At 44.5% G+C, this 25,496-nt stretch overlaps 1 pseudogene; it reads left to right on the top strand.

The window, feature by feature from the left end:
* LOC122924933 overlaps window positions 1-25,496 on the top strand; it is a 124,213-nt pseudogene that overhangs the window by 52,624 nt on the left and 46,093 nt on the right.

Genomic DNA, 25,496 nt, shown 5'->3' with positions numbered 1-25,496 from the left:
ATCTACCATGGTAACCCGTAATAAACCTTGTCTTGTTGTCACTAATCCTCTGTTCCCCTGAGAACAGAAGATCCTGACGGGAGCATGTCCTTGGTCTCCTGTATGCCTTCTTGATTGAGCGTTGACTGTATCTACGACTGGTAAATCTCTGTTTTAATTCATTCGCTTGTTGTTCGAATATTTGATCAGTTGAGCATATCCTCCGGGCCCGCAAAAATTGTCCAGTCAGGATCGAATTAATCATCTGTGGGGGATGGGATGAAGATGCATGTAAATAGAAATTCACTGCTGTTGGTTTCCTAAATATATTTGTTACGATGGAACCATCGATGCCCCTCTCCAACTGAACATCTAGAAACTCAATGGAGTCCTTATCATGTTTATATGTTAATTTAATATTCTTAGAGTTGTTCAACATCTCAAAGAATTCCTGTAACTCCAGTGCACTTGCCTGTCAGATCAAAAATACATTGTCGATGTACCGCTCCCAAAAAATGGCGCTGTCCATCGACATGCATCGATCTGACAGGAACCTCTCCCACAGCCCCAGGAGCAAATTTGCATAAGAGGGCACACAAGGCGCCCCCATCGCAGTGCCCTGGAGCTTCAGGTAGAAGGACCCACCGAAGGAGAAAAAATTGTGCGTCAAGACAAAAGATAAGAGTTCCAAGAGGAAACCCCTCCTATCCATATCAAAATTTTCCCGTGTCAGAAAAAGATTCCATCTTGATGTTTAATGCTTGTATATAGTGACTCTACGTCACAGGTCACCATAATTGTATCATCTCCAAGGTGGATACCCTCGATCTTCTACAGGAATTCTGTTGTGTCCATAATGTATGAAGGAGGGCTGGCTACTATATTTTTCAGTTGGGAATCCAAATACCGTCCTACCTTTTCAGTCAGACTTCCCCTGCCCGAGATGATGGGCCTTCCCGGCTGTGTTTTAGCATTCTTATGAATCTTTGGTAACAAATATAGAGTGGGTACCACGGGTTCTTTTACAATTAGGGCGTCATATAGGGCCTTAGATATTATTTGATTTTCAGCGGCTCTACCTAAAATCTCATATAGGCTGCCCTCAAATGATTGCAATGGATTGAATGTTAATTTTTTTTAGCATTCTCTCTCCCTCAGTTGTCTATAAGCCTCTCGTTCATAGAGGCTATGAGGCCATACCACGATGTTTCCCCTTTTATCAGAGGGTTTGAACACCACATCCTTTAATCTGCCAAGGTTCTTTAGGCTCTGCCGTTGAGCTCTTGACAGATTATCTCTTGGAATAAACATTGCCACGTTTTCAAATTCTTTAGATACAAGTTTGGCAAACAAGTCAATTGCCGGGCATAATGATAGGGGGGGGAAACTTTTTGGACTTGCATTTAATGGATGTAGGGATGTCCTCCAATGTGTGTTGTTCATTTTCTACTGCTAATTCTTCCCGTATCCGCACCGCCTGCATTTCTTCCACAGTGGAAAGTGTCCCCATGTTATCTTCATTGTGATGCCATCTTTTAAAAAGTAGTGAGCGAGCAAAGATATGCAAATCTTTTACTGCTGTAAAGGAGTCAAAAACGGCACAAAGTGAAAAAGTTAGACCTTTCTCCAACAGTGATATGTCTATTGGTGAAAGGATATGTTCCGATAAATTGATTACCCTCAGCCCATTATGACTGCTGGTATCCCTTCTCTCCACAAAGGTCCTCCTTTTTCCATTTGAGCTGGACCCAGGTGGTGTTTTTCTTTTCTGTATCCCACCTGATCTGGTCATTCTACCATCTGGCTCCTGGTTGTCAGAGATTGATGATAGGGATAGTGTTGAGGATGTTCGATTCCAAAAGGTTGAATTGCCTCTCCTCTGGTAATGGGTATCTTTACGTCTCCATTTATACACCCGTTTTTGTTGAAAATCCTCACTCTGGAGAATTTCCTTGATTTCACTTCATGGATTTCTTTTTCTCACTTCTCAAAACTCTTATTGAGTGTGATATCGAAAGCTGCCAGTGACTCCTTATTGCATTCTTGTTTCAAGGATAGTTGTAACTTCTCAATCTCGGCATCCCCTCCCAACCTCCCCCCTCCCCTCCCCTCCCCCTCCCTGTCCATGGTCTGGGCTTCGGTGCCCCACAAACTCTACATGTCTCAGTCAAGTCAGGGTCCTAATTTCCACAAACACTGCATGTCCAGTATCCCGGGCCACCCGTGACCATCGGATAAGAGGGCGGTGGAGCACAGGGTACTGGACACTTTTTGTCTTTCAGTCCGTCCTCCTCATCCTTTTTCACATTGGTATCATAATACATATTTCCTCCAAATGCTAAGCTTGGCCATTTATCATTCTTCACTTTCTCTGCTGCCCGACACCAACATTCCACAACCAGTGATGAGCGGCAGGGGTCATATTCTAATTCGCGATATTTCGCAAATATTTTGTAGAATATTTGCCGAATATTCGTGAATTTGAATATTCGTTATATTCTATGATTCTTTTTACTCGAAAAATCGACAAGGTAATGATCGCATAATATGCAAATTTTCGTAATGCAAATTTTTATCGCAAATGTTTCAATTGCCGAGCAAAAACATGATTCCTCCCTGCTTCTTGCTTGTGGGCTGATGAGTCATAGCACTATATCGAATATATTAGTTTTTTTAAATATTCGTAATATTCAAAAACAATAATATATAGCAATACAGCGAATATTCGAAAAAAACTAATGTAGTGCAATTTAGCTAATATAGTGCTATAATCTTTTTTTTTAATAGTTGTAATTTTTTTCCAATCTGAACTTTAGATGAGAAAAAAGTTACAACTATTAGACAAAGAAGATTATAGCACTATATTAGCTATTTTGCTCTATTTTCTTTTTTTTTCGAATATTCGCTATATTGCTATATATTCTTGTTTTAGAATATTACGAATATTCAATAAAACGAATATATTCGATATAGTGCTATATTAGTTTTTTTTAGCATATTCAACATTTATCCCATTTAAAGTCATGATTTCCCCCTGCTTCTTCCTTGTAGGCCAATGAGTCATTGGCCTACAAACAAGAAGCAGGGAGGAATCATGATTTTACTTGGCAATTGAAAAATTTGCAATAAAAATTCGCATTACAAAAATTCGCAATAAATATTTATCACTACATTCTAAATATTCGCAAATTTTCGAAGTACCTATATTCGCGATAAAAATTAGCAATTTGAATATTCGTGATCAACACTATCCACAACCTCCTCACATTCCTGACCCTTCATCAACCACTATGTGTTCTTTTGAACCTTTCCCAAACTTCAGAATCTAAATGACCATGTTTCATACCCGTCCTCTGTAACATCTTCTCTGTCTTTTTCTTGTCTTGTTTTCCTTCTACATCTTCGACTATGTGTTTGGCTAATTTGTACCCCTCCAGTATACTCTGTGTATTGCCCATGTCTATGTGTTAGGAATTTCTCTACCAGACATCTGAAATATTTAGTTGAAATTTCAACAACCATCTATCTGCTTCCTTATAGCGACATCCTCACTAATCTCCTGTTAGTGTATCAACTATATTACAGATAGGAAAACTCTATATTGTCTTAACACTTTCTCAGAGGACTCCATGGTTAACTATTTCCTCTTCTGTGATACGATACAAAATCCAAACAACAACCAATACACATATAACACCACCAATGACCATCCCAAATGTTTCCCAAGATCAAGACCAATCAAATTCCATATCTCAGCCTAAATAGGTTCTTACCATAATAGGCTTGACCGTCAGTAAGACTTCAATAGACAGGATACGGAAAAAAAACTGATATATTGTGTAAGAATAAACTTCTTACCTTACAGCGCTGTATATTTTATCTGTGAGTCCAGTTCTCCTCCCGTCATGGCCGGAATTGCAGGGTCAAGAGTCCACTGGTCAAGCTCCACGTTAGGTGCCAAAGAATTGCCCGGTTAAAGACGCCTACTCTGATTTTCTGCCGAGTTCCAAATTATTATGGCAAATAGGTAGAGTACTCGGAGGAATTGAATAATACAATCATCAAGGCTGTATTCAAACAAGTCTCTGTTTATTTATTTTTTATGAAAGGCAAATACTTCCCATTAGGGCCAGTTCCGGCTATACACCCCCACACTTATCAGGAAACATCTAGACAGATATAGAAATGCTTATGAAACATTAGATGTAAACGTCAGTTAACCACAGAGACATACCTTTCAGAATACAGGAAGTAGATATATGTCACACCAAGCAGTTTCCATTTCTCGAGAATAGCAAAAGTGGGGACTAAGTTACTCCTTTCAGCATCTGCAGAGATTAACATGCAAAAAGTCACTGATCTATTAACTTCAAAAAAGGTCGTACAATGTAAAATGGCCGCTGCAGACACCAAGATGGAGTCACATCCCTCACAGTCCCCACTGACCTTTTTCTTCCCACACAAACACACTGCCCCCACAGAGCCTGGACTCCCCAATACTCCCCGTGACCCCATATTCCCCGAGACCAGGTACTGCACCCCAGGTCACCCCATCTAGCGACACTGCTCCCCCAAGTCCTACTGTCTGATCAGGTGTCCTACAAAACGCACAATCCTGACCATGTGCCCCTTCACTCACACAGACCTGACATAAGATATACATCATTGTCTGCACCCCACACCCACCGACCGCTGCTCAGGCCTCTGCGGAGAACTGTTCCCAAGGTACAGACAGTCCCCCCCCCCCCAAACAGGTCACCATCACTGCCCCCCCTCCCAGCACACAGGTCGTCATCACTGCCCCCCCAGCACACAGGTCGTCATCACTGCCCCCCAGCACACAGGTCGTCATCACTGCCCCCCAGCACACAGGTCGTCATCACTGCCCCCCAGCACACAGGTCATCATCACTGGGCCCCCAGCACACAGGTCGCCATCACTGCCCCCCAGCACACAGGTCGCCATCACTGCGCCCCCAGCACACAGGTCGCCATCACTGCCCCCCCCCTCCAGCACACAGGTCGCCATCACTGCCCCCCCCAGCACACAGGTCGCCATCACTGCCCCCCCAGCACACAGGTCGCCATCACTGCCCCCCCCAGCACACAGGTCGCCATCACTGCCCCCCCCAGCACACAGGTCGCCATCACTGCCCCCCCAGCACACAGGTCGCCATTACTGCCCCCCCCAGCACACAGGTCGCCATCACTGCCCCCCCCAGCACACAGGTCGCCATCACTGCCCCCCCAGCACACAGGTCGCCATCACTGCCCCCCCAGCACACAGGTCGCCATCACTGCCCCCCCAGCACACAGGTCGCCATCACTGCCCCCCCTCCAGCACACAGGTCGCCATCACTGCCCCCCCCCAGCACACAGGTCGCCATCACTGCCCCCCCCAGCACACAGATCGCCATCACTGCCCCCCCCAGCACACAGGTCGCCATCACTGCCCCCCCAGCACACAGGTCGCCATCACTGCCCCCCCCCCAGCACACAGGTCACCATCACTGCCCCCCCAGCACACAGGTCGTCATCACTGCCCCCCCCAGCACACAGGTCGCCATCACTGCCCCCCCCCCAGCACACAGGTCGCCATCACTGCCCCCCCAGCACACAAGTCACCATCACTGCCCCCCCCCCTCAGCACACAGGTCGCCATCTGTGTCCGCTGCCCATAGCTCTCCCCAAGATGAGTAGCAGCAAAGTCACGTGACCCCTGAGATCACACCTTACTTCCCATGAACCCCCACCAAAGATCTGCACCTTCATATCCCCAGAATACACCCGGACCTGTACTATAAACCCCGTGATTGCAGCAGATTCCACTCCACTTAAAGGGAACCTGTCACCGGGATTTTGGGTATAGAGCTGAGGACATAGGTTGCTAGATGGCGGCTAGCACATCCGCAATACCCAGTCCCCATAGCTCGGTGTGCTTTTATTGTATTAAAAAAACCGATTTGTTACATATGCAAATTAACCTGAGATGAAAGCACACAGAGCTATGGGGACTGGGTATTGCTGATGTGCTAGCGGCCATCTAGCAACCCATGTCCTCAGCTCTATACACAAAATCCCGGTGACAGGTTCCGTTCAACCCCACGGCCCCTGAGTGCTTCACCTTCCCCTCATATATGAGCTCCATATGCCGCCCCTCATGAAGCTCTGTGTCCTCCAGGACTGCAGCACATCCCCCTCACTGGGCTCCTTACACACAGCCCCTCCTCCTCCACAAGCTGCTGCAGTCCGGGATTGTCATGTGACAATGAAGGAGCATGTGACCAGTGACGTCACAGACCTCCTTCTAACAACTCCATTCTAGCATCTACCGCAGCAGATACTGGGCAGGTCCTTCACCACCTCTTATACGCACAACTGCAGAGCCCCGCACCCTGCACTGATCACATGATGGTGACATCACCCCAGGTCCTTCACCACCTCTTATCCTCACCACTGATGAGCCCCGCCCCCTGCACTGATCACATGACGGTGACGTCACCTCAGGTCCTTCAGCTCTGGCAGTGCAGCAGATCCTGGGCAGGTCCTGGTCGGTAGTCAGGGCTCTTGTTCTCTCTGGTATCAGCCATTCCTCCAGCCTGCAGGTAAGATGAGCTGTGAGGAGACAGTGTGGTGGAGAGCTCAGACATGTCACCTCTGGAGATTCTCCTGCATTACACACAAGGAATCAGGGGTACTGGGGGTTATCATCATTCGCTGGCCCCTGACTGTCCTGGTGAGGGGCCCCTGCATCCAGGAGGAGGAGAATAAATGGAGCGGGGCCCGGCCTGAGCTCAGCTCTCTCCAGTCTCTTCTCTAGGAGTTCTGGACACAGCTGAGCACAGCCCAGAGGTGGGACCTGCATCTATCAGACATTTATCTCCTGTTGAGCCACCAGAAATCTCCATGTTGGGGCCCCTGGAATCCATGTGGTGGGGGCTCTGAGAAGTGGGGCCCCTCCAGGCTCAGGAAGTGCGGTTCTGGAGGTGACATCTGGTCTTGTCCCCTGGATGATTTCCTCTCCTCTTCTCATAAAGGCGCCTGCAGTACTAGAAGCCTCCAGCTCCTCCAGTTCTCTCCTCTTCTCCTGAATGACCACCAAGGATGGACAGGAAGGAGATCAGCAGAAGAATATTAGACCTCACCTTGGAGATCATCTCCCTGCTGAGCGGAGAGGTAAACTTTTCTAGATTTCTCTCCTCTGTATTATATTCTGTAACAAGTCAGACATCGGGAAGGAGAATCCATCATAGGAAGTGATAGGAAGAGTCCAGGGTCCTGGAGAACGGCCTCCAGACCTTCCAAGTGATGGAGAACCTGAAGATCAGCCCCCAATATGGTGAGTGATGTATCATGTGACGACCAGTGACCAATAGTCATGTTGTAGGAGCCATGAGAAGGTAAGTAGGCACGTTGTACCAGGAGGAGAGGGCCGGAGGAGAGCACATGGCCCCTGAAGGGTTTATTCCCTAAGTGTCTCTCTCCATCCACAGGAGTACACAAAAGTGAAGAAGACATCGGGGGACTGTGTGACTCCCATCATCCATCTCCAGGAGTCAGGAGGGCGGAGCAGGACCCCTCACCCCATCACAGAACCTCCCCCTCACCCCCTGATACATGAGCAGAAGATCCTAGAACTCACCCACAAGATGATGGAGCTGCTGACTGGAGAGGTGACAGTGCTGGGAATGCTGGGAAATTCTCAAGTAACAGCACTGGGGGGGTCTGGGTGATGACGGTGTCATTGTGTTGTCAGGTTCCTATAAGGTGTCAGGACGTCACTGTCTATTTCTCCATGGAGGAGTGGGAGTATATAGAAGGACACAAGGACCTGTACAAGGAGGCCATGATGGAGGAGCACCAGCCTCTTATATCACAAGGTAAGAGCCGTCATGTGCAGTGTATACACGTGTGTGCAGTGACATGTAATGGAGGAGCACCAGCCTCTTATATCACAAGGTAAGACCCGTCATGTGCAGTGTATACACGTCTGTGCAGTAACATGTAATGGAGGAGCACCAGCCTCTTATATCACAGGGTAAGACCCGTCATGTGCAGTGTATACACGTGTGTGCAGTGACATGTAATGGAGGAGCACCTGCCTCTTATATCACAAGGTAAGAGCCGTCATGTGCAGTGTATACACGTGTGTGCAGTGACATGTAATGGAGGAGCACCAGCCTCTTATATCACAAGGTAAGACCCGTCATGTGCAGTGTATACACGTGTGTGCAGTGACATGTAATGGAGCACCAGCCTCTTATATCACAAGGTAAGAGCCGTCATGTGCAGTGTATACACGTGTGTGCAGTGACATGTAATGGAGGAGCACCAGCCTTTTATATCACAGGGTAAGAGCCGTCATGTGCAGTGTATACACGTGTGTGCAGTGACATGTAATGGAGGAGCACCAGCCTCTTATATCACAAGGTAAGAGCCGTCATGTGCAGTGTATACACGTGTGTGCAGTGACATGTAATGGAGGAGCACCAGCCTCTTATATCACAAGGTAAGAGCCGTCATGTGCAGTGTATACACGTGTGTGCAGTGATATGTACAGACGTGGTGTGAACAAGGCCTTACACTGATGATCTCTGCCCTCCCCCACCCCCACAATAGATGGCTGCTCTATAATACACGGCATCTGCAGTACTTGGAGAAGACAGAGGTGTCAGTGCTACAGTCCTATAGTAACACGTGGTGCACAATGCCATGTGTTACTATGGTAACAGCCCCCAGCTATTCGGCAGTGACCTGCAGGGGGCAGTCCAGTGGCTTCTATAAGGAGCGGCCAGGTCCTCTCTACATGAGTGTGGAGAAGCTCGGGTTCTGCTCGGTCTCAGAACGTATTATCACTGCGCTGTAACTCCATGCTGGGGTCAGTCCAGTGACCTGGCGCTAAGATCGGAGACCTGGGGGCCATTGTCAGGTGGTGAGATGTCAGGATTCAGCGTCTCCATACTATGGAGCACATTAGCTGAGAGGACGGTTTATGTTTCCTATAGTGACCACAACACAACAGCTCGCAGAACGTCTGAGGAGATCCGACTATTGGTGGCAGTTTATATGATGTTATGTTTATACTCATAGGCCTGGTTATATCTGATCACTGATGAGAGTGATCACCATGTCTCACCTTGATGTCCATGACCACACCATAGTCTCCATACTGGCCAGGAAAGAGGAACCTCCGGGATCTGAATTATGGAGCTGCAAGTCTTCTGTACATTTGAAGGGGTTTTCTGACATTTTTATACTGATGACCTATCCTCACTATAGGTCATCAGTGTCGGATCAGCGGGGGTCAGACACCGGGGACCTCACCGATCAGCTATTTGAGGAGGCAGCGACGCTCCTATCACCACCGCAGCCTCCGCAGAGCTCACCCAGCGCAGCGCTGCACATTGTATAGTGGTTGTGCTTGGTATCACAGCTCAGCCTCATTCACTTCAATAGGACGGAGCTCCTAGGCCATGTGACCGATGAACATGACCAGTGGCTTATGTTACTCTACAAGGGTCCCGGGTGTCAGATCCTCACTGATCAGATACTGATGACCCATCCAGAAAATACTGCAACATGTCTGAGGTGGTGAGTTGTAACTCAGCTGCAGTTTTGTAATTCTCTTATGGTGCTCACTCTCCGGCTTGTCTCAGACCTGCAGTCGCTCAGTGGCGCCTCCTGTGTTTCCCCTGCACCAACATCTCTGCAGCCCAAATCATTTAACAGCATGTGCACAGAAAACTGGCGCACATTAGACCAGAAATCATCTCCAGGTCCTGAGCAGCCCTAGATTCAGGGGCCCATTGTGGGCATCTCAGCACAGGTGGTGAGGAGCAGAACATTGGTATTTCCCCTGATAACTAAACCTAGAAGTGAAGGAGCTGAGAGAAGAGTCTGATCTATAGACAGATCTACAGGAGGCCATGTATTCAGTCACTGTGTGCTTGTGTCTCCACAGATGGATCCAGGAGGAGAAATCCACCAGAGAGATGTCCCCGTCCTCTGTATTCCCAGGACTGTCCAGAGGAGAAGGTCCCAGAGAACCCTCAGGTAGATGGAGCTGAGCCCTATACACATCTATATAGGGGGGTCCTGCAGTCATAGAGGGGTCATAGATTGTGGGGGTCTCTTCTGTGGATCTGTTAGATTTCCCACCTGTCTGCTGTATTGTACTGAATTGTTACAGATGACAAATCAGGGGGAAGATCTGACTGATATTAAAGTAGAGGATGAAGAAGAGAGGATGATGGGCGATCCCCCGTGTAAGAGTGAGGTGGAGGAGGACATTCCAGGAGATGTCACCACAGGTATGGAATCATGAATGGAGAAAGTGACTTCAGATTCTGATGAAGTCTTCCCCTTATCCAGCTGACATCTGCCGACCATATGACTTCCCCTCTTTGTTGCCCCGTCCCTTAGACAGAATGTGACACTTATTTCTTTAAACTCCCTTTATGACAGAACGCCAAAGAGAACAGCAAAAAACAAAACAATAGCTGGGGCTTATAAAAGCTAAACAATAAATGACATGTAAATGGTTCCATTGAAAGAAAGAAAAAAATTGTCATTTAATGACAACCAGCCTAGTCATTAAGTGGTTAAAGCTGTTTGGTTGTTGTGTTTGTTCCTTCCTTCCGGTGCACTCCTGTCCTCAGCTCCGTGATTATCAGGAAGCTCCGATGTCACATGTGATTATTGTACAGACACAGACGTCTCAGTGATGGTCACCTGCACTCACAGGACACGTCATTAGCTCCACAGTCTTAATTCTTGATAGGACCCTCGTTCCCATTAGAACAGTTGTGGCTAACCTCAGTACTCCAGCTGTGGTGAAACTACAACTCCCAGCATGCTCCATTCATTTCTATGGAGCTCTGAGAACAGTCAATCAAGTGTGCATCTTGGGACTTGTAGTTTTACCACAGCCGGTGTGCCGGAGGTTCGCCATCACAGCCTTAGGCTACTTTCACACTCCTTTTTTGGGCGGATCTGTCATGGATCTGCAAAAATGGATACGTTACCATAATACAACCGCATGGATCCGTCATGAACGGATCCGTTTGTATTATCTCTAACATAGCTAAGATGGGTCCGTCATGAACTCCATTAAAAGTCAATATTAGACGGATCCGTTTTCTATTGTGCCAGATTGTGTCAGAGAAAACTGATCCGTCCTGGCACACAATGTAAGTCAATGGGGATGGATCCGTTTTCTCTGGCACAATAGAAAACAGATCCGTCTCACATTGACTTTCAATAGAGTTCATGACGGATCCGTCTTGGCTTTGTTACAGATTGGCTCAGTTTCGTCAAGCGGAGAGAAAAACGCTGCAGGCAACATTGTGGTGTCCGCCTCCAGAGCGGAATGGAGACTGATTGGAGGGCAAACTGACGCATTCTGAGCGGATCCTTTTCTATTCAGAATGCATTAGGGCAAAACTGATCCGTTTTGGACCGCTGGTGAGAGCCCATGACGGATTTCAGAAACGGAAAACCAAAATGCGAGTGTGAAAGTAGCCTTAGAACATCCTGAATTCTTATTGTAATGGACCCAACAAGGTGCTGGAGACCTTTATTACAGGTTCTGATTGATGACCTCACTCTGTCTATTCCACTGCATCCTGAAGATGTCTATAACCCTGAGATCTGGTGACTGTGCGGCCATTAGGCTATACAGACTTCAGAGTCTTAACCCTTTGAGGTCAAAGTGATTTTCCGTTTTCGTTTCTCACTCAGTGCCTTCCCAGTGTACATCTGTTCCTTAAGGGTTGTTTGACACGAGCGTATCCCACGCGTGTCATCCGCAGCGTGAAAGACTACCTAGCCGCGCTGTGGACTGCAGAGACACGAAGCAGTAACATGATTGATGATGCTCCGTGCCTCTCTGTGATCTTTTTACTACAAAATCAAGGTGACAACTTTATCTCATTGTGATTATGTAGTAATAAGATCACAGAGAGGCACGGAGCATCATCAATCATGTTACTGCTCCGTGTCTCTGCAGTCCACAGCGCTGCTTGGCTGTCTTTCAGTATGCGGATGACACGCGCAGGACACAGAGTGCTGTCCGCATATTTTGTGGCCCCATTGAAGTGAATGGGTCCGCATCCAAGCCGCAAAAACTGTGGCTCGGATGCGGACCAAAACAACAGCCGTGTGCATGAGGCCTAATAGGAATATTATAGGTTTGTCCTCTCTGTAGTTTGAAAAATAATCACAAATTCCCAATTTTTTTTTTCACAGAGAATTCCAGTAAAAATATTAGGAACAAAGCTATATTATCACTACATTATAAAGAAGAAGCTGAAGATGTCCTGCAGCGCTCCTCAGGAGAAAACCTCATTACACTTAATGTACACCCAGGACTTCACAGTACAGATTTATTATATAATCCCCATCATCATGAGGAAACTTCTCCTGACCAATTACAGATTGTTACCACAAATCCAGGTCAGAAAGGGGATAAAAGGTTTCAGGGTGGTAAAGAGTGTACAGAACAATCAAGACTTTCTACACACAGAAGAATTCAGACAGCAGAGCAGGAATGTGGGAAATGCTTGACAAGTAAAACAGATCTTGCTAAGACAATTCCCACAGGAGAGAAGCCATATTCCTGTTCACAGTGTGGGAAATGTTTTACTGAAAAATTCTGTCTTGTTAGACATGAAAGGATTCATACAGGAGAGAAGCCATATTCATGTTCAGAGTGTGGGAAATGTTTTGCAGATAAATCCAATCTTGTAACACATGAGAGAAGTCACACAGGAGAGAAGCCGTATTCATGTTCAGAATGTGGGAAATGTTTTGGACAGAAATCAAATCTTGTTACACATCAGAGATGTCACACAGGAGAGAAGCCATATTCATGTTCAGAATGTGGGAAATGTTTTAGACGGAAATCAAATGTTGCTAAACATGAGAGATGTCACACAGGAGAGAAGCCATTTTCATGTACAGAATGTGGGAAATGCTTTAGACAGAAATCGGATCTTGCTAAACATGAGAGAAGTCACACAGGAGAGAAGCCATATTCATGTTCAGAATGTGGGAAATGTTTTAGACAGAAATCGGATCTTGCTAAACATGAGAGATGTCACACAGGAGAAAAGCCATATTCATGTACAGAATGTGGGAAATGCTTTAGACAGAAATCGGATCTTGCTAAACATGAGATAAGTCACACAGGAGCGAAGCCATATTCATGTTCAGGATGTGGGAAATGTTTTACACAAAAATCAAGTCTTGGTATACATAAGAGAATTCACACAGAAGAGAAGCCATATTCATGTTCAGAATGTGGGAAATATTTCACACAGAAATCAAATCTTGTTAAACATCAGAAATTGCACACTGGAGATAAACCATATTCATGTTCACAATGTGGGAAATGTTTTACACAGAAATCAAATGTTGCTAAACATGAGAGATGTCACACAGGAGAGAAGTCGTATTCATGTACAGAATGTGGGAAATGCTTTAGACAGAAATCAGATCTTGCTAAACATGAGGGAAGTCACACAGGAGCAAAGCCATATTCATGTTCAGGATGTGGGAAATGTTTTACACACAAATCAAGTCTTGGTATACATAAGAGAATTCACACAAAAGAGAAGCCATATTCATGTTCAGAATGTGGGAAATATTTCACACAGAAATCTAATCTTGTTAAACATCAGAAATTGCACACTGGAGAGAAACCATATTCATGTTCACAATGTGGGAAATGTTTTACACAAAAATCATCTCTTGTTAGACATCAAATAATGCACACAGGAGAGAAGCAATTTTGATGTTTTATAGGTTGAAAATGCTTTGTAAGAAGGAACTAAAATTCTAAAACTTGACAGAACTGGAGAAACTATATTGTTTTATAGATATGGGAAATGTGATAAGAGCAAAAAAGAATTTTAAACCCATCTTATTCACAGATGTTAAATTTTGGGCAACATGTGTCACATTACTGCAAGTCTCAGAACAGTCTCACAACCTGTATGTAACTTATGTCTTGTTGCTATTTTACAGCTGAGATTTGGCTGCAAAAAATATCTGCCAAACTGCAGAAGTCGTAGTTGACCATGATTTGCTTTCACGAATAATGGGGAGGGGAGGGACACCAGAATAACAACAGAAAGGGAAACACAAAGAAAGGGAGAGGGGAACGGTCACCTCCTAGGAAACCCCTAAACCGGGCCTAGACCCTGAAGGTGGGAAAATACATACGCCACAACCTAAACCCTAGGAGCCCTAAATATACTGACAGGGAATGAGACAACTGGTTCCTTCCCAGGTGAATGAACCAGCGTCTCCCTGAGGCCTAGTAACAAAAAGCACAAGGGAACAACCAAATATAAAGGGCAGTACAACTTATCTTATAGAAAATAGATGAAGAGGAACACAGGAAAGGTCCACACACCAATTCTTCGAAATCCAAGCAGAAAATATCAACCGCATGGTAAGAAGTGTGAGACCAAACTAAATAGGGAATGCAGTAATGACCACTAGCTACACCTGACAAGAGGTGTGGTCATTACCAAACAACAACACTGAGAATCGAGAGACTCAGTTAGCCTCACGTGCAGCAAGTCTCTCAGATCTTCTAACCTCTGACACAGGAGGTACCGTGACACTTGCATTGTGTTCTGTCATGGAAAAGTCACATATGACCTGCGACCAAGAATCCAAGTGTTGGATTTTATTTTACTTTCGTGAAATATAGCATGCCGTGTTGTGAACCCATTGACGGTCATTATATGTAGTGTCACAATGCACCATATCATCTGATGTCACTGTGCATATCCAGCATAAAAGCCAATAATAATCTCTTCTATTTGCTCCACGACAGCGTCACCATTGTCACTGACAGACATTGTCTTTTTGGCTCATGTTATACTTTCTCCTAGCGCTGTGACCTTCATTGCTCCTCCAGACTAACCCTCCTGTGCGGAGACAGTGATATTGGTGGCATGATGACTACATCACTGATTTATCTGACCGGGTGATCTGTGATAATTAACCCCATATGTACATTCCTGTGGTTTAATGGTTAACCTATCTAGATACTGGAGCTGAGTGATATATCAGTGGTGGGAATCGCTTGTGATGTCACATCTGTTAATTAACCCCTGAATAATGCCATCAAAAATTCAGTGACCAAGTGATGCTCATATGTGTGTTTCATATGTATCCTCCCTCCATCTTTATTACCTGCAGAACATGAATGGAGGCAGATACTGAATTCTGTAGGTACTGTATCCAGCTCACTTATACTGCCTCAGATGGATCTGGATAGATTAGAGGCTTGGGCAGAGAAGTGGAAAATGAGGTTTACCACATTGTCCAGTGAATGCAGTTTATAATACTAACCACTACATATAAGGCCGTCCACAATCTGTCCCCTCCTTACATCTCTCGCCTGCTTTTCCAATAAATCAAACGTGAAGACAAAAAGAAAAGGGGGACTCCCCCCTTACCAGCTTCAACAGTCCAGGGTGAAATCAATGTTTCTTTAGGGCGGCGTGTCACGGTGAGTTGGGACTCCTTCAATATAATATAAAAAAAACACCACTGACACTCTTCAAACTGGATACTTCATTTCACAATACACTTGCTATTTTATCTGCCTGTGCATCGCAATATAAAGCGTCTGGTTAGAAGAACGGCAGTGCTGGATTTTATTATGCAACCTTCAAACATAATCCCTGATCCTCACAAGACCTCCTTCTTTCTTATCCTCTTGTCTGTTCTTCACTCAATCGTCTACAAGATTTCTCACCTGCATCCTCCATACTCTGGAACTCACTATCCCAGTACATCAGACCCTCCCCAAACATCCAAACCTTTTAAAGGCTTGTACCACCTACAATGAGCATGCTGCCACCACACAGCCAGATAAGCAGCTTTACCCTCACCTACTGTGTCCTTCTCCTTCCCTTGTAGATTGTAAGCTCTTGTGGTCAGGGTCCTCTCCCCTCTGTATCGGCTTCTTAATAGCTTCATCTTTATGGTATTTGTATTTTTTATATTATGTACAGTACAGACCAAAAGTTTGGACACATCTTCTCATTCAAAGAGTTTTCTTTATTTTCATGACTATGAAAATTGTAGATTCACACTGAAGGCATCAAAACTATGAATTAACACGTGGAATTATATACCTAACAAAAAAGTGTGAAACAACTGAAAATATGTCATATTCTAGGTTCTTCAAAGTAGCCACCTTTTGCTTTGATTACTGCTTTGCACACTCTTGGCATTCTCTTGATGAGCTTCAAGAGGTAGTCACCTGAAATGGTTTTCACTTCACAGGTGTGCCCTGTCAGGTTTAATAAGTGGGATTTCTTGCCTTATAAATGGGGTTGGGACCATCAGTTGCGTTGTGGAGAAGTCAGGTGGATACACAGCTGATAGTCCTACTGAATAGACTGTTAGAATTTGTATTATAGCAAGAAAAAAGCAGCTAAGTAAAGAAAAACGAGTGGCCATCATTACTTTAAGAAATGAAGGTCAGTCAGTCCGAAAAATTGGGAAAACTTTGAAAGTGTGTTGCCAGTAAGAGAAATGAATGCGGCGGCACTGCCTTCACTGATTTGCACAGCGGCTACTATTTGCCACAGTGTGTCCGCCCCTGGATCCGGTTTGTGCATCACCTTCTTATGAAGTCCCGAAATAAAGTCGCAACATTATAACTACTTCTTCGGTGAGTGCCGCAAACTTTGTTCCTTCTTCTCAATGTATCGAACTTTGAAAGTGTCCCCAAGTGCAGTCACAAAAACCATCAAGCGCTACAAAGAAACTAGCTCACATGCAGACCGCCCCAGGAAAGGAAGACCAAGAGTCACCTCTGCTGCGGAGGATAAGTTCATCCGAGTCACCAGCCTCAGAAATCGCAGGTTAACAGCAGCTCAGATTAGAGACCAGGTCAATGCCACACAGAGTTCTAGCAGCAGACACATCTCTAGAACAACTGTTAAGAGGAGACTGTGTGAATCAGGCCTTCATGGTAGAATATCTGCTAGGAAACCACTGCTAAGGACAGGCAACAAGCAGAATAGACTTGTTTGGGCTAAAGAGCACAAGGAATGGACATTAGACCAGTGGAAATCTGTGCTTTGGTCTGATGAGTCCAAATTTGAGATCTTTGGTTCCAACCACCGTGTCTTTGTGCGACGCAGAAAAGGTGAACGGATGGACTCTACATGCCTGGTTCCCACCGTGAAGCATGGAGGAGGAGGTGTGATGGTGTGGGGGTGCTTTGCTGGTGACACTGTTGGGGATTTATTCAAAATTGAAGGTATACTGAACCAGCATGGCTACCACAGCATCTTGCAGCGGCATGCTATTCCATCCGGTTTGCGTTTAGTTGGACCATCATTTATTTTTCAACAGGACAATGACCCCAAACACACCTCCAGGCTGTGTAAGGGCTATTTGACCATGAAGGAGAGTGATGGGGTGCTGCGCCAGATGACCTGGCCTCCACAGTCACCGGACCTGAACCCAATCGAGATGGTTTGGGGTGAGCTGGACCGCAGAGTGAAGGCAAAAGGGCCAACAAGTGCTAAGCATCTCTGGGATCTCCTTCAAGACTGTTGGAGGACCATTTCAGGTGACTACCTCTTGAAGCTCATCAAGAGAATGTCAAGAGTGTGCAAAGCAGTAATCAAAGCAAAAGGTGGCTACTTTGAAGAACCTAGAATATGACATATTTTCAGTTGTTTCACACTTTTTTGTTATGTATATAATTCCACATGTGTTAATTCATAGTTTTGATGCCTTCAGTGTGAATCTACAATTTTCATAGCCATGAAAATAAAGAAAACTCTTTGAATGAGAAGGTGTGTCCAAACTTTTGGTCTGTACTGTATGTGTAACCCTCTCTTGATGTGCAGCACCATGGAATTAGTGACTCTTTCTAATAAATAATAACACTGATAAATGCAGAAAAAAATATACGTTCTTGTGTATGAGCCCCAAGACTGACATGGAAAAGGACTTAGGAAGTTGACAGTAAACTTAACTGTATAAATCAGTGTCAGGCAGCTGCTGCCAAGGTCATTAAGATACCGGGGTGCATCAAAAGGGGCATAGATGCTGGTGATGAGAACATAGTTCTACCACTTTACAAATCACTAGTCAGACCACACATGGAGGACTGCGTACAGTTCTGGCCTCCTGTTTAGAAGACAGACAGCAGAGCTGGACAGGGTTCAGAGGAAGGCAAATAACGTTATAACTGGAATGGATGGACTTCTTGTCCTATATTATGATAAACCGGAGTTAGACTTACCGGTAATGCTGTTTCCTTGAATCCACCACATGAGATTGACCCCTTGACCTCTATAGGGGCAGGAACACACAGAGAGTTTAAAAGCCACCCCCCACACTCACCCGTCAGTGTTTACAAATTACCCAAGTGGATGTGAGAATTTATATATTTTTTTACCTCATACTCCATTTTAGAATAATTTAGGGAGGGAATATACGAGCCGTCATGGTAGATTCAAGGAAACAGAATTACCGGTAAGTCTAATCAAAAGGAACGGATCCGTCTGTCCTGGCTCCGCTTTGACACGGATCTGTTAGAAACCGTTCGCGTCTCTGCGCATGCCCAGTAACTTCCTGTCCCTTCCCCTCATCGTCGGCCATTTTGGATTATCGACTTGGTGAGACTGGTAAGTATATGAAGTTTTGTCTGTTTGTCTATCTTTCTTTTTTTTACTATCTATCTATCTCTCTATCTATTTCTAGGGTGGGGGGGCTGCTGGCACTTGGGAAGGGGTGTGTGTGTCTGGAACAGTGGGGGCTGCTGGCACTGGTGGTGGGGCTGCTGGAACTGGGGGGGGGCTGCTGGCACTGCGATGATGTTTGTGGCTGGAATTGTGAGGTTGCTGCTGGCACTGCGGGGGTGTTTGTGGCTGAAACTGTGGTTGCTGCTGGCACTGCGGGGGTGTTTGTGGCTGGAACTCTGCGGTGCTTCTGGCACTGCAGGGGTTTTTGTGGCTGGAACTGTGGGGTCTGCTGGCACTGCGGGGGTGTTTGTGGCTGAAACTGTGGTTGCTGCTGGCACTCCGGGGGTGTTTCTGGCTGGAACTGTGCGGTGCTTCTGGCACTGCAGGGGTTTTTGTGGCTGGAACTGTGGGGTCTGCTGGCACTGCAGGGGTTGTTCGTGGCTGAAACTGTGGTTGCTGCTGGCACTGCAGATGTGTTTGTGGCTGGAACTGTGGGGGCTGCTGGCATGGGGGGGGGGGCTGAGGGCACTGTGGGAAGGTTGTTTGGAACTGGGGACCTGATGTCATTGTGGGGGGCTGCTGGCACTATGTGGGGCTGCTGTCTCTGGGGGTGTTTATGGCACTTGGGGGGGATTATGGCTCCTGGTGGCCAATTTTTTTAAATCATTTTATTATTAGGGTCGTTCAAAAAAAAAAAAAAATCAAATTTAAAGAAACTTCTGCGGTGGGCAAGCACAGATCTAAATTTTAAAAAGTAAGTATAAAAAAAATAATAATTGTTGATATATGAGGAAATAGTGCTCTACAAGTTCCTTTAACGTTATCTGCATTTTGTCTGGTATTCTGTTGCGTACAGATGTCCTCAAAGAAGACAACAATAGACTGGAAAAACCCACCCAGAAGGCGACGTCGTATCCAGTGGCCGGTAAGTATAAAATCAACACTTGGAGTTTTTACTGTTTGATTTGTTGCATTAATCAGTATGTGCTCTTATTATAGATTTCTTCATCATCTGCGGAGAGCTCTCCGGAAGTGGGCGGTGCTGCCGGCGCTGTCAAGAAGTAAGTATATATATATATATATATATATATATATATATATATAACACAGAAAAAACTGCGGCACTCCTTAAAGTAGAAAAATGTGCAATTTATTCACACATGTCAGCAGAGACAACGTTTCGGTTCTCTCCCAGAACCTTTTTCAAGTCGAGTGAACATAAAAAGTGCATATGTGCATATATAAATACATCATCACTTGGTGCCTAATTGATTCAACAGCCAATGCAATAGCAGTGCACTCCCCTTGGGGGTAAGCTACAATTCATGTGGTCAATTCCTAAAGTTAACATGGATACCAATCTATCCTAAATACATGTAGGTGAAGTTTAAAAAAATATCTATTTCATTGAAATCCTCATAATTACGTACAAGTGCATATAATAAAGTGAACAGTGCAATTAAAATCATGACTGTAATACCTTCTCAGAGCAAGTTATGGAGAGAAATATCGGGAAAGGCGTCTTCACTTGTATGGAGGCTCGCGCCACTGTTCCGCGTCTGCTACTCCCCACTGCGCATGTGTCGATCCTTCTTCCCTCGTGACGCCGTACATAACCACCCTGCGTCACATCTAGGCGGAGTCCCACATGATGACGCTCGATCGGCCGCCCCAGCACCATCCCCGCACGCGCTGCGTGCGACAATAGGCTGCGTCAGTCGCACCGAGCCACATCACTGGTCTATAACCGCCATCTTAAATCAGGGCATTCATCTGGGCAAAATATTACAACTCTGTTTTCCCATAGTTCTTCTCCAAACTTATAATCCGCTATAGGCAACAGTCAACATAACATTTTAAACAATGCCTACAGACAATTAAGCCACATGCTTAACATAAACATGACCATAGCTTCTATTAATTCACTATATACAGTATGCGATACACATCAAATCACAGGACTATGAACTTGAGATTAACTGACCATTTCTCCCGTTACCCTAAATTCAACGTTTAGCCCTTTTGGTTTCAAGGTATCTAGTCGAAAAATCCACCTGAGCTCAGTTTTCTTTAATATATTTAATCGATCCCCTCCTCTCACCAAAGGTTTAACGTGGTCAATGACCATAAATCTCAAGTCACTTTCCTTGTGGTTTTTTTCTACAAAATGTTTTGATACAGGCAAATCAGTTCTTTTACTCCTGATGGACTGTCTATGGTTATTCAACCTGGTCTTTAAATCACATGTCGTTTCACCGACATATAGCCTTTTGCAAGGACACCACAGTACATATATCACCCATGATGAATCACAGGTGAGATAATGCCTTATGTTAAAGATTTTTTAGGCCCACGTGTCGCTATGGGAGACGCCCCACAAGAAGGGGAGGTGTCCGACACAGGAGATCTGGGAAAAACCAGGGCACAGAGATTAATGAGGACCAACAACTCCAGACAGATGAATATAACAAAGAAGAAGTAGAGTCGAATGTGGTGATAAACATTTCATCTTATTCATTGACTGATTATGAATTGAAAGTTCTGAACAAAGGACTATCATTCTGTCCACAGGCTAAACCTGATTGGTTCCAGTTGGAACTGGACTTGAACCGCCTCTTCAGGAATTTAAAACTGAGGGTGTGGTTCGACTCCAGTTCCCCTGGTGCCATGAACACTAATGAGACTGATTATTCTGATGATCAATTGACGTTACAACAGTTTGGTTTGCATTTAAAAAGTGATTTGGGGGCGTGGCCGGATGCCGGGAGGAGAGGACGCGTAGTGCCTGAGCTCCGTCTGTGGAACCCCGCTCAGCGGCACAAAGCAAGCGAATTCCTAGCGAAAAATTTTATACTTACCTGCTCCGGGATAGCCTTGGCCTTACCTGCATCGCTGATGATGACGAGAGGGAAGAAGAAGGGAGCGCAGCCTCAGAAAATGACGGCGTTCTTTCATCCAGCCGCAGGGTCTTCTCAAAATGGCGCCGATTCCCGCCACACAGAAGGAGAGCTCCGTCCCTCCTCTGCAGCGACATGCGATCAGCGTTCTTCTGGGTCACCTTCTTCAACAGGCTCCAGCCCTCCAGCATTCCAGGATCCTAAAAAACAAAAGAGGGTGAGTGAACAGCATTTGTATAATCCTCCCCTTGATACTTACCCTGCATCGCCAGGCAAGGATCCTGGTTTAACAGTAGCCACAATGCAGGACATGCTGGCAGATCTGAAAAGATCTATCCATGGTGACTTTAAAGAAACAATTTCTGTTATACATGCAGATATAGTTGCCATAGGAGAGAGAACCGCTCATTTAGAAGAAAAAATGGAGGAATTTGTTGCAGCACATAACTCACTGGTGGATAATTACAATGTGGTTGATGACGATATAGCAGCCATTAAACTTAAAATTGCTGATCTGGAGGATCGCTCCAGAAGAAATAATATCAGATTTAGAAGCATTCCTGAAAGTGTTCTGGACTCTCAGCTACAGGAATTCGTTTCAGATCTTATCGTGGCATATCTACCTGATACTCCTGGATCAGAACTAATCATTGACCGGGTACACCGGGTCCCTAAACCCAAAGCCCTTCCAGCCTCTGTTCCCAGGGACGTTCTTGCTAGGATTCATTTTTACCACCTAAAAGATTCCCTGATGAGAGAAGCTCAAAAAAAGAGAAAAGATATCCCTGAAAGATTCTGTAATGTCCTCCTATTTACTGACCTTTCACCAGCGACACTAAGCAGGAGGCGTGAGTTTCAAATCTACACCAAAGCGCTAAGAGATAACAATATCCCCTACAAATGGGGTTTTCCTGTCAAATTGATTGTGAGATATCAAAACTCATCATTTGTGCTAGTTTCTCCTCAGGAAGCGTCAGAAGCTTTTACTAAATGGAACATTATTGTGCCACCAGAGGGCGCCAAAGACAAAGAAAAGAACTCCTCTTTCAATAGGTCATCTCCTGATAGAAAACACCTCAACCTAACGCCTGAATGGACCAAAGTAGGAAGAAACCCTCCGTGATTTCCATCCTGGACAGTAACTACAACCTCTGAAGGTTTTTGCTATGTTATACAAGACTTACGGGGTTCCACACCCTGTTGCTCTACCTCTCAGAACACATATTTGATCTAAGTGTTCATATTCCCTAATCCACTGGTCTTTCACGCCTCTCATACCAAGTGATAGACATCACAGTTTTGTGGTCATTGTTAGACCCTTATTATGTTATTGTTAATTTCTATTTGTTTTATTTGTTATGCTTTAATTTATTATTTCACATGGTTACATACAAGGGATCTATCTTTACTTCATCATCTGCCTGAGTACAATAGCTCAACTCCACGGTCCCCTCAATTAACTCATGGAATCATTTGGGTACTTTACTATTTGGTACTTGTTGTTTTAAACTTATTCTGGGTTGAATCTCTAACAGTGTTCTTTATAGCTTCAAATGGTTAGTAATGGTATAAAAATTCTCTCAGCAAACGTTAAAGGCCTCAATAGCCCATTTAAACGATCCACATGCTGGAATGAGGTGAGAAGACAGAGAGCTGACGTTATTTGCATTCAAGAGTCTCATCTTAATGAGGAAGATTCCCGCAGATTTTGTCACCCCTCCTTCCCGCACATTTTTTACTCTCCAGCTAATAAAAAAAAGAGGGGCGTGATTATAGGTTTTAAAAACACTATAGCCTTTAAGTGCCATAAGATAATTTCCGATGAGGAGGGTAGATATATTATCATTATTTGTGACGTTAATAATTCTAGATATACACTAGTGAATATTTATGCTCCCAACTCTGATCAGATAAACTTCATTAAGCGTACCGTTAAGCTGGCTCAGGACTCCAAACAGGGATCCTTACTAATCTGCGGTGATTTTAACATGTGCCCTGACTCTTCAATGGATAGGCTCCCAGCCCCTCCCCCTTCCCATAAAAACTCGCATCTTCAAGATTATTTTTTTCAGGAAGGGCTTCTTGATATTTGGAGGGTCCATCACGCAAATGAAAAGGACTTCACCTTTTTTTCACACCCGCATAGTACATACTCTAGAATTGATCTCTTTATTTCGGATAAGTGGTTATTGCAAAAAGTATTAGAGGTATCCATCTCAAATATCACATGGTCTGATCATGCATTTGTAACTCTCATTCTAGATGATTTGTATAACAACAGAGTATACTCTCCATGGAGACTTAACAACTCATTGCTCCAAAACTCTTCTATTCGTTTGGATGTGGAAAACTCCCTGAGAGAATATTTTAGGTCTAATGATAATAATCTGGTCTCAGACACCACATTATGGAGCGCGCACAAGGCGTTTATTAGAGGGGTACTTCTGAAACATGCGGCCATCCAAAAAAGAAATAGAAGGAAAGCCTTAGATACCTTATTAGCTGACATTAAATCCCTGGAGGAATCATCTAAATCTTCTCTAGACCCAAAAATCTTCAGTAAATTAAAAACGGCCAGACATCACCTCTACCTGCACCTGCATGAAAAACATGAGTTTCATCTGCGTAAAATTAAATCTGAACATTATTCACAAGGCAACAAAGCTTCAAAAATTCTAGCAAATAGAGTTAAAAAGAGAGAAGTCAAAACAAGAATCCCCTTTTTATATGATGCTCAAGGCCAAAAACTTTTTAATCCTAAACATATAGCAGAAGAATTTGCCAACTATTATGCAAATCTATACAATTTAGGAAACTCAGCTGACACTATACAACCCACTAACGAATATATCAATGACTTTCTTAGTAATATTTCCCTCCCCTCCCTAACGCCAAGCCAAAATCAATCCCTCAATTCTAATATTACTCATTCAGAAATTTCTGAGGCAATTTATTCCCTTAAAAATAACAAATCCCCTGGTCCAGACGGTCTAACAAATGAGTATTATAAGAATTTCTCACACATTTTAAACCCCTTCATGAATAGATCCTTTAACTTAATTGCAACACAAAAATCTATTCCAAAAGACATGTTAAATGCACTAATCATTACTCTCCCTAAGCCGGGTAAAACGGCAGATAGACCTGCTAACTTCAGACCCATATCACTTTTAAACTCCGATATAAAAATTTTTGCAAAAATATTGGCAAAAAGACTATCTAGCATTTTGCCTTGTTTAATTTCCAATGATCAAATTGGATTTGTTCCCAATAGGCAATCATCAGACGGCACTAGAAGGTTTATAGATTTATTAGATGTGGTACATACCACCCGAACGCCTTCTCTGCTTCTTTCCTTGGATGCGGAGAAGGCGTTCGATAGAATTCACTGGGATTATATTTATGCAACTTTAAAAAAGTTCGGTTTTGGTGAATTTTTCTTATCGGCAGTTATGTCCTTATATTCCAATCCCAGTGCCTCTATATATTCATCCAGTTTTCTTTCTGCTCCATTCGATATCAGGAATGGAACCAGACAAGGTTGCCCTATGTCTCCCCTGATTTTTGCTCTTGCAATGGAACCATTTGCTGAACATATTAGGTCTTCCCCGCTGATTAAAGGGATATGTGTAGGAGATGTAGACCACCGCATAGGTCTCTTTGCAGATGATGTCTTGATCATTACTTCCAATCCAACCACTGCATTAACTGCTATTAATGATATTATTTCCATGTTTGGTAAAGCATCTTTCTATAAAATAAACGTTAATAAATCACAAATACTAGACTTAGGATTATCCCCAGCTTCCAAACGCTTTATCTCCAGTTCATACAAATTCCCTTGGGCAGATGATTCCCTGACATACTTGGGCATCCAACTTGCCTACCCT

Source organism: Bufo gargarizans, chromosome 1 (genome assembly GCF_014858855.1).
Source record: "Bufo gargarizans isolate SCDJY-AF-19 chromosome 1, ASM1485885v1, whole genome shotgun sequence".
Classification (NCBI taxonomy): Eukaryota; Metazoa; Chordata; class Amphibia; order Anura; family Bufonidae; genus Bufo; species Bufo gargarizans.
The sequence above is the reverse complement of the archived record's forward strand: the minus strand, read 5'-3'. Positions and strand labels throughout refer to the sequence as shown.